Source organism: Saccostrea cucullata, unplaced genomic scaffold (assembly GCF_032062105.1).
Source record: "Saccostrea cucullata isolate Sc308-1 unplaced genomic scaffold, CSIRO_AGI_Scuc_v1 ctg968, whole genome shotgun sequence".
NCBI classification, from domain to species: domain Eukaryota; kingdom Metazoa; phylum Mollusca; class Bivalvia; order Ostreida; family Ostreidae; genus Saccostrea; species Saccostrea cuccullata.
The window spans coordinates 232,701-248,444 of record NW_026925679.1 but is presented as its reverse complement, the minus strand read 5'-3'; the positions used below and the strand labels follow the sequence as shown (position 1 = coordinate 248,444).

Below are 15,744 nucleotides of genomic sequence, written 5' to 3'. Positions count from 1 at the left end.
CGCTTCAGCAAAAGGGTCTCTATTCAAATCTAAAACAAAAATATTAAAAAACAAAAGTTGAAAAATTACGTTTTTTAAATTCGCTTCCGGTAGCGACCGGAAGTATTGACGTCGCACGAAAATATGATTGTGCAACGCTATTACTCATGAACTATCATCTCCAATTAATCTTCAGATCATATCTTAAACAGTTTTCGCTACTAAATCAAGACAAAATTGCAATTTAAAATCAGAAAATTGTTCATATATCACGACCGGAAGTGACGTCATAGAAACGCTTAAAAACCTATCAAGATCAATTGATGATCTATTACATATGAAAATTTCAAGTAAATCGACCGAGCCGTTTCTGAGAAATCGCGTGCACAAAAATCGGTTGGAAAAAAATAATAATAATAGGGAAAAAGAAACCGAAGAATAACAAGAAGGTCTTCCGTTGGAGACGGAAGACCTTAATAAAAAACAGAGTAAAAACAATATGTTCCCCAACTTCGTTTGGGGAACATAATAATAAGAAACAGAGTAAAAACAATACGTTCCCCAACTTCGTTTGGGGAACATAATAATAAGAAACAGAATAAAAACAATATGTTCCCCAACTTCGTTTGGGGAACATAATAAAGAATGTTTACCTGTGGAAAAATGCAATGCTGTGCAAATAGTGTGTATTTTATTCAATTTTTTTTTTTTGCTTGAACCTTCAGATTGTATAGACAATAAAAGCTTTTGTCCTGTTTAATTTTTTCCATTTTTTTTTCTTTTGCTGATAAATATGAATAGATGACAATTTTTCACTTACCATTGGTTGACAAGACAGCAATTATCAGCAATGGAAGCACTATGCATGTCCAGGACTTTGTCACCGACATCATCTTCTTTGTAATGCCTTCCTGGACCTTTACATGTTCTGAAAGCGCAGTGCTAGAAGTTCCACTACAATTCAGAAAATGTCTTACACAATTTGCCTCTCATTGATTCATTGAATCATCAGACCGTACCAAGTGCGCAGTGAGATCTCATAAACTTTCTCCAAATAACAATTATTTTCATGTCAATTTCTTAGTTGTTTTAATTTTTATGTAATTTAAATGCCCCTTTATTGCAATTGAGATGGCCTAATATTTTTTTTTTAGCTTAATTCAAGACATACATGTATGTAGAACGAAATTTATATGTTATTGTCTTCTCCAAACTTATTTTATATAGATATAAAAAATATAAGTTTGAAACTTAATACTGAATGGTATTAATAGCATTAAATTTAATTTTGTAATTCTGAAATAACTCCCATGGTGCAACATCTCAAGCAAGTACTATTTCAAATTTTGCAAAATTTATTGTCTTGCTTATCTTTACATACAATCGAATTGTCAGATATACAATTATGCAGGCTTTAGTGAGAAGATCAATTTAATTAAAATCAATTGTCCCTCTTTTTTCGTTTATATGGCATCAATGATAAAATGACCAACATTATTTATTAATTCACTTATTTAATTGATATTTATATTAATTATTTTTGTAATATGTATATTCAAATAAATATTCATTTTATATTCAACTATTCTATTTATTTCATGTCCAATTATTTTATTTATCTATGTATTTATTGGCGCAGTGGCAAGAATGCCTGCTCTAGAGTCGCGAAGTAAGGAGTTGATTTTAACGTCACGGGTTCGAATCCCAAAGATGGACGTGGATACCGGTCCTTCGGAGGATATAAACCAAGGTCCCGTGTCGCAGTAGGTGCTGGCACGAAGAAGTTCCCTTCTCGCTCAATGGCCTTAAGTGCCTAGTAGAGGACAAAATTTGCTCTCCATCTCTAAATGGTGGCGTCTCCATATGAGTGAAAAATTCTCAAGAGGGGCGTTAAACAACATAAAATCAACATATGATCGGTGGGCGCTTCATGTTCTTATCATTTTGAATATTGTTGACAAACATAAAAGATACATAATAATAACATCTTTATTTTCCCATTTGTTGTTTTGTAATTATTTTATCAAATTCTTTTTTGCTGTACATTTATATAAGGAGTTTTTATATATAAGTATATTTATTACTTTATAATTATAGTAGCCGCATTGCTTCCATGATTCACGTTTCCCTTAAAAATCGAATATGCAGAAAAACAAAATACTTTGTTTTCATTTACTTCTTTTTTCTTCTCGTCAAACTGGTGAACAATTAAAATAAATTGATATTATTGTAATTTGATCTACATTTATATCCAAGTTTAAAAGTTTATTAAATCTAATAATTTCTCGATAAATTTCTTTATCTTAAAAGTCAAGTGTAAAATTTTCCTTCCGAAAACAGAAAAAAATCGGGGAAAATGTAAAAACTCTTACGTTAAATTAAAAACGCCGTTTTAGATATACAATTAATAATTCATACCTTCAATCATGATTAGCTTGTCACATGGTATTGGATTTTTTTAAATTGATGTGTATGTAACGTGCAGTTAATTTCATGCAATTTTACGCTGAATGAAACTCCTTTTCATGGGTTGCAAGTATACTATAAATCAAATAAGAAACATGGACAAAGCTTTTTGAAAGCAGGTAAGTAATTGGAAGGTAAAAATAACAATTATGAAAATTTAAAAGCAAATGGGTTGTAAGCGAAATTACTTTGATGTGATTACGACTTTGATGTGTATATCAATCTTGAGCATGATACCTGTGTATTAAGCTCAACTACATTGTGCAAAGTAACGTAAAAATGTTTTCTTTATTGTAAAATTACAAAGCAATACCTCGTTTAAAGTTTTTTTTTCTCCAAAGACACAACTTCCAATTTTTACATTCCAATTGAAAATGTTAAACTTAAGTTACATAGCAATGAAAGTTCAGTAAGATACAATAAATTACACAGTTCCATTAGCAATATGCATATATTTCATTGCTCTCCTAAATTCAAGGAAAGCAAAACTAACAAGAGGCCCAGGGGCCACATCGCTCACCTGAGCAATTGGCTAGGAAAAAGCACATATCAAATTAGAACTGAAAGTTTACTGGAGGGGGGAAGGGGGCTTGAATTTTAACAATAATTCGAAAATGTGAAAAGTTTACGACGACGACAACGACTACAACGACAACGACAACGACAGACAACGGACAAACTTTGATCAGAAAAGCTCACTTGAGCCTTCGGCTCAGGTGAGCTAACACGTAAATTTATATCAAACAAGGTTTAATAAAAGAGCAACAAAAATTACTAAACGTAGTATGTTTAACTTATTTATTTGCCAAAGTGTTTTATTTAATTCAAAATAGGGGATTTTATATATGTTCTTCTTATGTTAGATCTGTGAAGAATAAACAAGAGGTCCATGGGTCTTATAGGTTACCTGAGTATCATCCAACAACTTTCCAACAATTGGATCGTTTTTAAACCGGAAGCCATTAAATTCAAATTCACAATTTGAAAGATGCACCATTGCTAATCTTAGCATGCTTATTCTGGTTACTTAATACTAAGAGTAACAAAGAGAAAATGCATTTTCCACTTTATAACCAGTTGTGCATCCCATCCACAGAAACAACTGACCCTGGGGCCACATATTTCAAAATTTTGGAAATTGGTTGATTAATACCAAGGAGCAAATTTCAAAGTAATATTTTATTTTCAGACTATGTACCCCCCCCCCCTCCAGTACCCTTGACCCATGGGCCCTGGAATTGACCATTTTGGAAGAGGCAGCTTCTTCATCATAAATATGTACTAAGATCATTGGGGACAGAGGAAAAGATGTTAAAATTCATGCATTTTCACTTTATAATCATTAGAACCCCGACATAATCCCAGAACCCCTGACCCAGGGGCCATGAAATTCACAAATCTGGAAGAACCATCCTTCCTCATCATAACTATGTACATAGTTCATTGGTTTAATACCCAGGAGCAGAGGAGAAAGTTTTCAAATAAATAATGCATTTCAGCTCTTGAGTCGCGTAGTAAGGAGTTGATCCGTGGTCGCGGTTACGAATACCACTGTGGAACTTGGGAGACCGGTCCTTCGGATGAGACCGTTTAAACTGAGGTCCCCTGTCGCAGTAGGTACTGGCACAAAAAGATCCCTCACTGCTCAATGGCCCTTAGTGCCATGTGTAGGACAAAATTTGAAGCTCTCCGCCAGCAAGTGCTGGCGTCTCCATATGAATGAAAATATCTCGAGAGGACGTTAAACAACATACAAACAATCATCCCCGCCCTTGCACTAGAATCCCTGACCTGGGGCCATGAAATTCACAATTCTAGAAGAAGCAGCCATATTCAACATAACTTTGTACTTCGTTAGTTTTTTAATACCCAGGTGCAGGAAAGAATATGTTTTATGAATTAATGTATTTTCACTACATAATCAATAGAGCCCACCCTAACCCCAGAACCACTGAGCCATGAAATTCGAAATGTTGGAAGAGAAATTCTAGCTCATCATAACTATGTACTTCGTTAGTTTGTTTAATACCCAGTAGCAGAGAAGATTATAAAAGAATTTATGCATTTCACTATATAATTAAAAGAGCCCTACCCTGTGTAACACAAGAACCACTGACCGAGGGGGCTAAGAAATTCACAATTTTGGAAGAGGCAGCCTTCTTCAACAAAGCTATATACTTGGTTAGTTTATTTAATACCCAGGAGCAGAAAATTATGCATTTTTACTATATAATGTATAAAGTCCCGCCTTTCAGCTGTAGCACTTGAATTTCACAATTTTGGTAGATAATTCAATGCTGATTACAATCATACCAACATTTAGACTGCTTGATGTCCTGGAATAAAGAGGATTTTATAAAGATTGCATTTCACCCCCTAAGGCCCCATGGGGGCAGGGACCATGAAATTCATTATTTTGTTTGCCTTGAGCCATAGATGCTTTAATTTATGCCAAAATTGGTTGAAATTGGATGAGCGGTTGCAGAGAAGAAGCTGAAAATGTTCAAATGTTAAGGCACAACGCACGACGACGGACGAAAATGGACAGCAATTACTCAGGTGACCTAACAAAAAGAAAAAAACGAGGGCATTCAATTTGAAATCGTACTTAAATTTATTTGGGTACACGTCTTAAGTTTACATTATTTTCTCTTTGAAATCAAACTTTAACTCGCAGTTCACACTCAAAAGAGTGTAATTTTTCAAAATCACATTTCCATTTTGAAACTTTTAACATTCCAGTCAACACATATGAATTATAGATTTCTAAACTTCTTAAAAATCATTCCGTAAAAAGACATATTGCAAGGTTAAGCAAATGGTCTCCAAAGCTAGTTCCTATACGCACTTTTACAAAATTATCAACTGCTGTTAAAAGACGCACTGTACTCTAGCGTGTTCGAGAGGTGGTGCAAATCAGTAGCAAATTAATATTCCAAAACACTTTAAATTTTAAAATCGCCGTTTTCTTACAATTCAGTAACGACACAATCTACGATTTTTCTACCCTTAAATCATTAATACGATGAATTAAAATCGGTTTTTTGATATCTTTGTCAGCTGCTTCTTCAACTGAAAAGTACGTCAAAAAATTTCACATCTTTTGATAAATCTCCAGCAAAGTAATTTATTTAAAGAGAGATAAGTGTTTTTATATTTAATTTTATGGCGAGTATTGGTTTGTTACCTGTATTTATCGGCCCTCTCAAGAATTTTCTACTCATATGGTGACATCGCCACGCGGCAATAGTGACCTACAAAATTTAACCTATACTTGGCACTGGGGGCTACTGAGCAGTGAGGGATCTTTTTTCGTGCCAGCACCTACTGCGACACGGCACCTCGGTTTTTGTTACATCCGAAGGACCGGTATCTACGTCTCACAGTGGGATTCGAACCCGCGACGTAAGGATCAACTCCTTACGTTGCTACTCTACAGCAGACACTTTTATACCTCTGCGACACGAAACTAGCTGCAATAATGTAGCCCTCTCCGATTTTTTTTTATCTGATGTTTTCTGGAGAGGGCTACAATTCCATCGCATCTCCGTAATGGTGCAAATATATTTTTTAATACGGGCGATTGAAGGCAAAATAAATTATTTTTACATTCAACTTACTTCTTATAAGACGGAATTTTTATTCACTGTCAACAACATAGCCTGCTAAACTCGAAAACCATGTAAAATATATCTGCATGTTTACCAGCAGCGGCCATGACAGTTCACGCGTGACGTACTGAGACTTTCGCTTGAAATTTAGAACAACTAAAAAAGCAAATGTCGATGTTTATAAATGACTGTGCTGAAATGTATCACAAAAATAAATAAAACCATTTCAAGTGTTATTTTTACGCAAACAGCGATATGTACATGTATGCTTAAAATAAGGGAATTCCTAAAAGATCCGCTCCTATAGTTTCTAAATTCTCATTGGCTGTCCCAAAATAAAATCCATCAAGGTAAGTAAACATGGCGGATAAATTCAAGTTGTGATGTTGACAATCACGAAAAAAAAAAACGATATATGGGTAGTTGTAAATATTTTTGATCGACTTATGTCTTGCATAATTACTTTTTTGGAGTCCAGGTAAGAGATGTTAATAAAATAGCCGTTTACTGATGATTTGAGCCGAAATCCGTGCGGGAGTGATTCACCGCCGCATTTGCACCATTATGGAGATCCTAAGGAGTTGTAGCCCCCCCTCCCCCCCCCCTTCCAAAAAAAAAAAAAAACGGAGAGGGCTACATTATTGCAGCTACACGAAACCGACTAGAGCATTGGTCGCGGTATAATAAATCAAAAACTATGTGGGATGCCTTTTTAATAGGTCAACCCCATCAAATCATATATTAGCAACATTTGTACACACTATCCGTTCCGGGTTTACCACTTACATTAGTTCACGGAGCTCGACATAACAGTATTCAATATCAAAGTCCATAAAGAAATACAAAACAGTAGCAGAGCAAACACGGACCTTTAAAACATCAGAGGTGGGATGAGGTGCCATGGAGGAGTGAGCATCCCCTGCCGACCGGTCACACCGCCGTGTGCTCCTTGTCATGACGCGGAAATAACGGAAAAATCCGTCGTCAATTCAGTGTATAAATAATGGACTAACAATTAGTATGAAAAACGTCAGTCAGCATTTGACTCAATGATAAATTGTATGTACTGACAAGGTCATTGAATCGACAAAAGAACTTACGAAACGATGACTTTCAACGAGACTGTTGATATTCTTGTTTCAACAACTTGTCTGTCAATAAGTTACATATTGTACCTCGGTTTAGAAACTGTTCATACGTAGAGCAGGCTCTTGCGTATCGAATCAACTGAGATATATAAACACCGTATGCAGGTGATGAAGGTATACTGCTGCATAAGTAAGGGAAGTTGACGATAGAAAAGTTAAAGTCATCACGTTTATCATAGAGCGTGGTTGTAAGATTAACATTAACGTCTTTTTCAAGTAAAATATCCAAGTATGAAGCAGATGTGGCAGACTGTGTGGTATCTTTTATCTCAAGCTCCCCAGGATATATAGTATCGACATAGGAATGGAGATTGCCATTGTAAATTGACAATATACGTCGTCAATATATCTTATTGTTGAGTTGAAGGCCACAGCAAGTGTTTTCTTCTTGTCACGCAGAGGATTTTGCTCAAATTCTGCATTAGATGAATAGAAAATAGGTTTGTAATAACGGAGCGCAATTGGTACCCATGGGAAGACCTGGTCACCAAAAAGCACATATATATTGTCAATAAGAAAGTCAAGCCTCTTTTCTATGTCAACTTCAGAGTGTTTGCAATCAGAATGTGATTCAACCAAAAGGTTTCGCAAATGACCAATGACCAGGTAAGTAAATTTACCAGTTCCATTTTTATTGAAAAAGCAGCTGTCAATATCAAAAAGCCTGGACTTTAAATTATCGTGGGAAATGATTGTGTATAAAGTAGGGATGTCAAATCGGTCATTTTTTACTACTCGGTTACTCGGACGTTTTTCCGATCGACTACCCGGGTACTCGGTAAAAAAACAAATAACATTGAAAACTGTAAAACTTTGTAAACTCTTGTAGAAATAAACCACATGCTCCGATCGGAGGTTTACCCGTAAATCTGATGTAAAAATTATGAGTACTTCATGCCCGACGAAATTTAATATAACAATTTTTTAAGTTCAATTTATTTATCTGATAAACACAAGGAATAAAATCGTAGATAATTCAGTGTTAATCTGCTCCGTAATTGTAATGTAACTCTATGGTTGCGTTTGATGTCCACGTGATCAGTCGTCCGAGGTTCAGTATCAACTTGAACAAGTTCTCCTAGAGAAACACCGACATCTTACGAACGAACGTAACTCTCCCTAACTTCCCGTATCTCGATAGTTTTCTCGGGACCAGTGATTGCACCCATATAAAGTTTAAAATCGGAAGAAATAAGTATATGTGTAAAATAGAACGCTTAGTGTTTTTTTTATTGACTTTGTATTTGAAAATTGCTCATGTCAAAATTTTTTGTAATCACTTACAATGTTTTAAAAAAAGCGAGCAAATAGAAGAAAATGCACCATAATACTTTAGACGGATTAGGAAACACGTTTGTTATGCGTCAGTGATTAAACGTATTCAAACTACTCGTAGTGTGCGCCTTGTTCATATCGGGAAAGGTTACTTTTTACAGCTTGATAAAAATAAGTACGTGCAATCAAGTAAATAGGTAGTACGCTTTATAAAGTGTCTTGTATTGAAAGAGATAGAGAGAGAGAAAGAGGGAAAGATATTCCTTTTCAAAGAGTTATAGCGCATTTGACAGGTCCAGCACAATACCTTGATAAAGGTATATAGCTTGATAAAGCTATATAGCTTTATCAAGGTATTACAAATACCTTGATCAAGGTATTTTGTGTGATGAAATTACAAAAAAAATTCTCATAAAATAAATACTGAAAGTTGAGTTCTGAGTTGTTGTCATCAAATTCACTCGTGCATGTAAAATACTCATACACAAAGAAATCAGTATTAAAGCATGTCCTGTGAGAGCTGAGTATTTGAAAATCTCCTGCCAACTGATGAGGACATGCAGATCTGTATATAACAGAGTTTTATCGACATATTTTTGTGAAAATGCTACCCTTAAGATGTTTTCTAAGTGAGTAAAACCGGATATGCTGCTGCACCTCTAAATGCTGAGGAAACACGAATAGCGGTAAAGTTTCCGTTATTTTTTCTGAAAGTATGGAAACCTATTTTGATAATAAATGTAGCAATATAAAGTGCAGTATACTTTATGATTATATTAAGGAAAAAATACCTTTATCTTTTTAAATATATATTTTTATAATCTAATAGCATATGAAAAGTCTAAAATATTTTTTTTCTAAATTAATTTGATCGTTTTTGATAACAAGAGGCCCATGGGCCACATCGCTCACCTGAGAAGCTTTGACCATTCTGTTCTTTACCAGATTTCCCCCTTGTTATACATAATGCATCCCCACCCTACCCCACGGATCATAATTTAGACATTTTGAAATCTACACTACCCCATGATCCTTCCATGGGCACATATGTTTCAGCTTTTTTGGCCCAGTGGTTCCTGAGAAGAAGATTTTCAAAGATTTTCCTATATATTTCTATGTAAAACTTTGATTCCCTATAATGGCCCCGCCCTTCCCCCGGGGGTCACGATTTGAACAATTTAGAATCTACATTATACCAGGATGCTTCCACATAAGTTTCAGCTTTTCTGGCCCAGTGGTTCTTGAGAAGAAGATTTACAATGATTTTTCCTATATATTTCTATATAAAAATTTGATACCCCATTGTGGCCCCGCCCTTCCCCCGGGGGTCACGATTTGAATAATTCAAAATCTACACTATACCAGGATGCTTCCACATAAGTTTCAGCTTTTCTGGCCCAGTGGTTCTTGAGAAGAAGATTTTCAAAGATTTTTCCTATATATTTCTATGTAAAACTTTGATACCCCATTGTGGCCCCGCCCTTCCCCCGGGGGTCACGATTTGAACAATTTAGAATCTACATTATACCAGGATGCTTCCACATAAGTTTCAGCTTTTCTGGCCCAGTGGTTCTTGAGAAGAAGATTTTCAAAGATTTTTCCTATATATTTCTATATAAAACTTTGATTCCCCATTGTGGCCCCGCCCTTCCCCCGGGGGTCATTATTTGAACAATTTAGAATCTACAGTATACCAGGATGCTTCCACATAAGTTTCGGCTTTTCTGGCCCAGTGGTTCTTGAGAAGTAGATTTTCAAAGATTTTTCCCATATATTTCTATGTAAAACTTTGATACCCCATTGTTGCCCCGCCCTTCCCCCGGGGGTCACGATTTGAACAATTTAGAATCTACACTACCCCAGGATGCTTCCACATAAGTTTCAGCTTTTCTGGCCCAGTGGTTCTTGAGAAGAAGATTTTCAAAGATTTTTCCTATATAATTCTATATAAAACTTTGATTCCCCATTGTGTCCCCACCCCTCCCCCGGGGGTCACGATTTGAACAATTTAGAATCTACACTATACCAGGATGCTTCCACATAAGTTTCAGCTTTTCTGGCCCAGTGGTTCTTGAGAAGAGGATTTTCAAAGATTTTTCCTATATATTTCTATATAAAATTTGATTCCCCATTGTGGCCCTGCCCTTCCCCCGGGGGGTCATTATTTGAACAATTTAGAATCTACACTACCCCAGGATGCTTTCACATAAGTTTCAGCTTTACTGGCCCAGTGGTTCTTGAGAAGATTTTTTAATGACCCAACCCTATTTTTGTCTTTTCTTGATTATCTCCCCTTGCGAGGAGATATGTCCCTTCATTTTAACAATTTAAATTTCCCTTTACCCAAGGCTGCTTTGTACCAAGTTTGGTCAAAATTGGCCCAGTGGTTCTTGAGAAGAAGTCGAAAATGTGAAAAGTTTACAGACGGACAGACAGACGGACGGACGACGGACAAAATGTGATCAGAAAAGCTCACTTGAGCCTTTGGCTCAGGTGAGCTAAAAAAAGGGGGGTGTTTCTATCTATCTTTTTTGTTTTAATTTTATTTATGTAGAGACACCATGCCAAGGTGCAGTTGTAAGCAGCATGACGTCTTTTCTAAGGACAAAGACTATAAAGTCTACAAATTACAAGTAATAAAATTGCAGCAAAAATTATTAAGTTGTTATTGGACAATGGGTGCATTACCAAGAGATGTGTTTATATATGTACATCGTGTGCAGCCTACGCAGAGAGTAATTTCATTTCAAGTGTGCAACAAGAACAAGACATATTTGTTAACAAGTCGTTACCATGATTAAGACTAATAACATCTGAGATGCAAACCTTCAGAAAATAGCCAGTGCTATCGGGGGACGGGAGAGTGGTAAGATCAAGACAGATATTAATGACAATTTATGTGGTCAATACAAAGATGTTGACTTTCTTAAACGTTGTGATATTGACAGCTCGGTGAGAGACAGGGATGCTGTGTTGACTTCTTTTGTGACATCTTTACGTGGGAAAGATTTTTATGACATGTCTTCATCTGAAAAAACAAAAGTTGTCTATGCCATTGAGCATTTGTATTCCATTGCAATGACAAAAATACCATCTTACCATTTTCTTTTAGTTTGAATTTATTGTCATATTATGTTTCTAGCAGCAAGACAGTTTGTAATTTATATTCAAGTGCTCACCCTTCAGGAAGTTATTCGTCTGTACTTAATTGGATAGAACAACATTCCCAAAGTTCCATAGATGTGCCATTTGATAATGACATTATCACAATCTTTGATAACAATCAAGTTCTAGCACGAAACTGGAGGGTAAGATACGACGCAAAAGCCATCCTGAGCACCATCACCACAGTTGTGCATTTCAGCTTGAATCCTCCTTATAATTTACAAAACAATGACTCTTTTTCATCACGACTTTGTCTTTACCATTCTTCTATTTCAGACTCCATGCAGAAAGTTTTGGCACTTATTAATCATTATGAAGATCATTTCAGATATCTGAGAGAAAATTATATTGAAGACAAATTGCAGATTTTGGCAGCACAACCCCGACCTGGTTTGACCGACCCAGAAGGCACCATTTCCATTTTATTAAAAAATAACAAAAAAACTAAATTTACTGATAAAAGTCGTTGCCAGGTTGATTGTTATTCATTTTTAGAGCATAATCATAAGAATACACCAAATATACGTATGGGCAACCCAATTTCTGTCAACCCATGTTCTTTCAATGCCATTAAGTCTATTTTGGAGAAATTAAAAAGAGAATTAGGTGTACCAGAAAGACGAAAATGGAGCATCATCGGCTGCGATGGCCTGCCTTATCTGCTGTGCCAACTCGTTCTGCAGGACAACCCAGAATTCCAAGATCTGCTGGTTCAACCCGGTCTTGGACACTCTGAAATTAATATGGCAAAGGGTATACATATATAAATACTATATGTTATTTATAATATTCATATAGATTAAAAATCTTTATAAAATGTAGACATACTTCATAGAGAAGAAATCTTTAAATCATTTAAAAAATAATGAATATAATTTGATTTTACTCTGTTGCAAGCATGAATTTATCATCATTTTAACTTTGTTTTACTGTAATCATATACTGTAACAGCTGTCATCAAGCTTCTTTGGGAGGTCATAGACGTAGACCTGGCGAAACTTCTTGGCTACCATTCCCCAAAAGCCCTCCAAGCATGTTTCCAAGCGAATGATCACCACAAGGCCATGCAATTTATTGAAATTTTGTTATTTGGCACAGGTCAGTACAAATATGAAACATAATAAACATAACTATTGACATACAACTTTTTCTGTTTTATATTCAAACGTTAATGTTCGGAAATCCAGGAGACGAATTATTGCAACCATACATGCGGCACTGCCATGACAGGACTTTAGAGCCCTCTGCTAAAGGATTTTTCGTTTGGTGTCGGGATATACTGAGTAATGGATCCTAATTACAAGTGAATTATTTTCCTTGATTTTATCCAAATCGTTTTGCAATATTAATGTGTTGCATTAAATAAATTTCATAACATTTTTTTTTCATTTAACTATTAGATAGGTTCTTACTGGAAGCCATATTTACATATGCCCTTGCCGTATATCTCTTTCGAGCTGGTGTGCGTCGCAACAACAGCGATGCGATTATGGCATGTAGGGTTAAGTTCTCGTCTTTGTATTTTGGCACTGGCAAAACAAATTACCAAAGGATTGAGTTGACTGATCTCATGATGGGAGTTTGTGCCCCTGTTGAGGTTCATCAGTTTCTGCAGCAACATGAAACATTTACTCGTAAGAGTCTTACTATACGACACTTTAAAAAAATTAAAAAAATCACAGCACGTACTGTATCTTTAATGCACATGTATTAATTTTTATAAAAACATGTTTTTCTTGTGTGCTAAACAAAATACTAGTATTTTTTGCTTGAAGCGAATTATAAATTTATAGAATCTGATCATCCAAGCAAAGGTGAAGGCCTTGACTTCATATTAGAATCAAAAAACAGTCAAGCAAAAAGTTGGTTAGCCAGCGGCGCTCCCAAAAAGAAGCACTGGCAGCAGACTTGTAGAAATTTGAACAATTTAGAAGAAGTTAGTATTTATTATTTGTTACACTAACACAAAATACTACAGTAATACATACATGTATTCAATTATTTACTTTAATTTCTATGCACTGGACACTTGAATTTTGCTTTCTTTAGCTGAATATTTGAAGTAAACAAAAAATCACACACAATGTCGTGGACCCAGTAACCACAGCGTGCTTTGTCGCATCCAACCCACTGGCCACGCGCTTCTTTTCTGAGACAGATATTACAGGTCTCTGGTATCTTTGTCTTTATATCCTCTATCTGCGTGGACTTATTTTTTAACAAGTCGATCATCCTTCTCTTAAGTGGAATAGCTGGAGTTGGGGTGGGTTTTTTGTAAGGAGGGGGTGTGTGGACCTCGCTTCGAATGGTTATTTTAGTAGAAAGAGTAGGTTGGGGAGATGGAAATGTATCGGGTGCCGAAGAAATAGAAAAGCGCGGAGGTGAGGATATGTCAAATGTGCGAACGACAGTAGAAGTGGGTGATGGAGTAGTGGGGGGGGGGGGTTGTGTTGTGACAAGACAAGGAGAGATAGTTTAGACGGAACAGACGAAGGAGTTGAGGAGTAGATTTTCCATTCGAGCGGTCCATGATGCTTCTCAGTTCCTGAACAAAAATAAACATATTAAAAAAATTTATGCATATAAATACAAAAATGCATTTAAAAAAAAGGAATTTTGCCAGGTTATATAATTTTTATCGTACCTCTTCAAAGAAAGATGTCGTAAAGGTGTTGACCTTTCCTGATGTTGTTTTAATTATTAAAAGAATTTCACAGTGAGTACTACTGTGAAGTCTTTTGCCTACAAAAAATTAAGGTTGAAGTTATATTAATATATACATAAATAATTTAAACATTTTATGAATTTATACATAAAATAATATGAACTTTAATAAAATAACCTACGTTTTATTAGTGTAAAATAGCTAGGTAAATTGTCTTGCAGATCAACAAGAACATTAAACACCAACTCGGAGTTAGGGATACCAGTGAGGATTCTATATACCACACAGATCTTCAGAACGAAATAAATCAGTGGAGAGCAGAACTTCGCGAGTCTGATTATCTTCTTTCTCCCCTTGAACCCAGGGATCATACTTCTCTTTCGAACAAACCTCTGGACTATGAGCTTGTTAATTTCTCCCAGAAGTGCAAAAATAACCGTGTCACTTTCTTTCAGGAAACAACGAAGCAAAATTCTCTTAAACCATCCGTTTCTTTAGTGCCTATATTTTTCACTTCTCTTGATCGAACAAATTTCAATTCTATTGAGAACAAAACCAAAACAGAAATCTCAGGAAAGATTGTGGACCAGTAGGACGAACTAATGGACCTAGATGATGATGCAGGTACATTTAAAATAAAATATATATCAATTATGTAAACACTTATATTCAAAAATTTACATGTTTCTTGAAATGATGCATCCACAGGAGAAAAAAAGACATTGAAATGGAGAAGGGATATTAAGACTGACACCAAAAAGCTTTATATACAGTTCTATAAGGAACTATTAGAACTGGTAGACAGTTTGAAAGATGCCAGAGACGTTCAAGGTAAAAAATAAATATTACCTTTTTTAGCAGAGTATTTTTTTCTTTTTAAAACTGAATTGTTCCGCTTCTGGTCATCATCAATATATGTTGTACTTGTTTTTTCCACTTCTACAACTTCCCCTCTTTCTCTGACCTTTTTTATTTTTTCCTGGATTTACTTCCTGATTATTGTTATTATTATTTATCTATATTTCCTGTATTTATAGTTATTTTTTCTCTTTTCCTTTAAAGAAAATATCTTTGAACAAATCTTTCCATATGTCATGCAACTTATTTCCACTCAAATATAACGATATTTTTAACGCCATTGTGTCTCCGTAGATTTTGACCTGGAAGATGAAGAGATGCCTGATTCCGCCTCCTGTATTTAGTTTTAACTTTTAATTTCCGGTTGGATATTAAAAGGAGCCATTGTGAAATTAACAGTCTAGTCGAACCCTCAAACGGGGGTAAACGGATGTTGGAAATCCGTACCCTCAAACGGGGGTACGGCGCATGCGCAGACACTCAAAAAGTGCCGTTTTCACGGAAAAACGTGTGGTCCACAAAATATGCTCGTGCAAAGTGATGGATTATTTCGTAGTTCTGTATGTACTCAAACTTG

At 35.5% G+C, this 15,744-nt stretch overlaps 1 pseudogene; it reads left to right on the top strand.

Annotated features, from left to right (window-relative positions):
• Positions 1-11,040: 11,040 nt before the first annotated feature.
• LOC134269590 (uncharacterized) lies at positions 11,041-15,511 on the top strand (annotated as a pseudogene).
• The last annotated feature ends 233 nt before the right edge of the window (positions 15,512-15,744 follow it).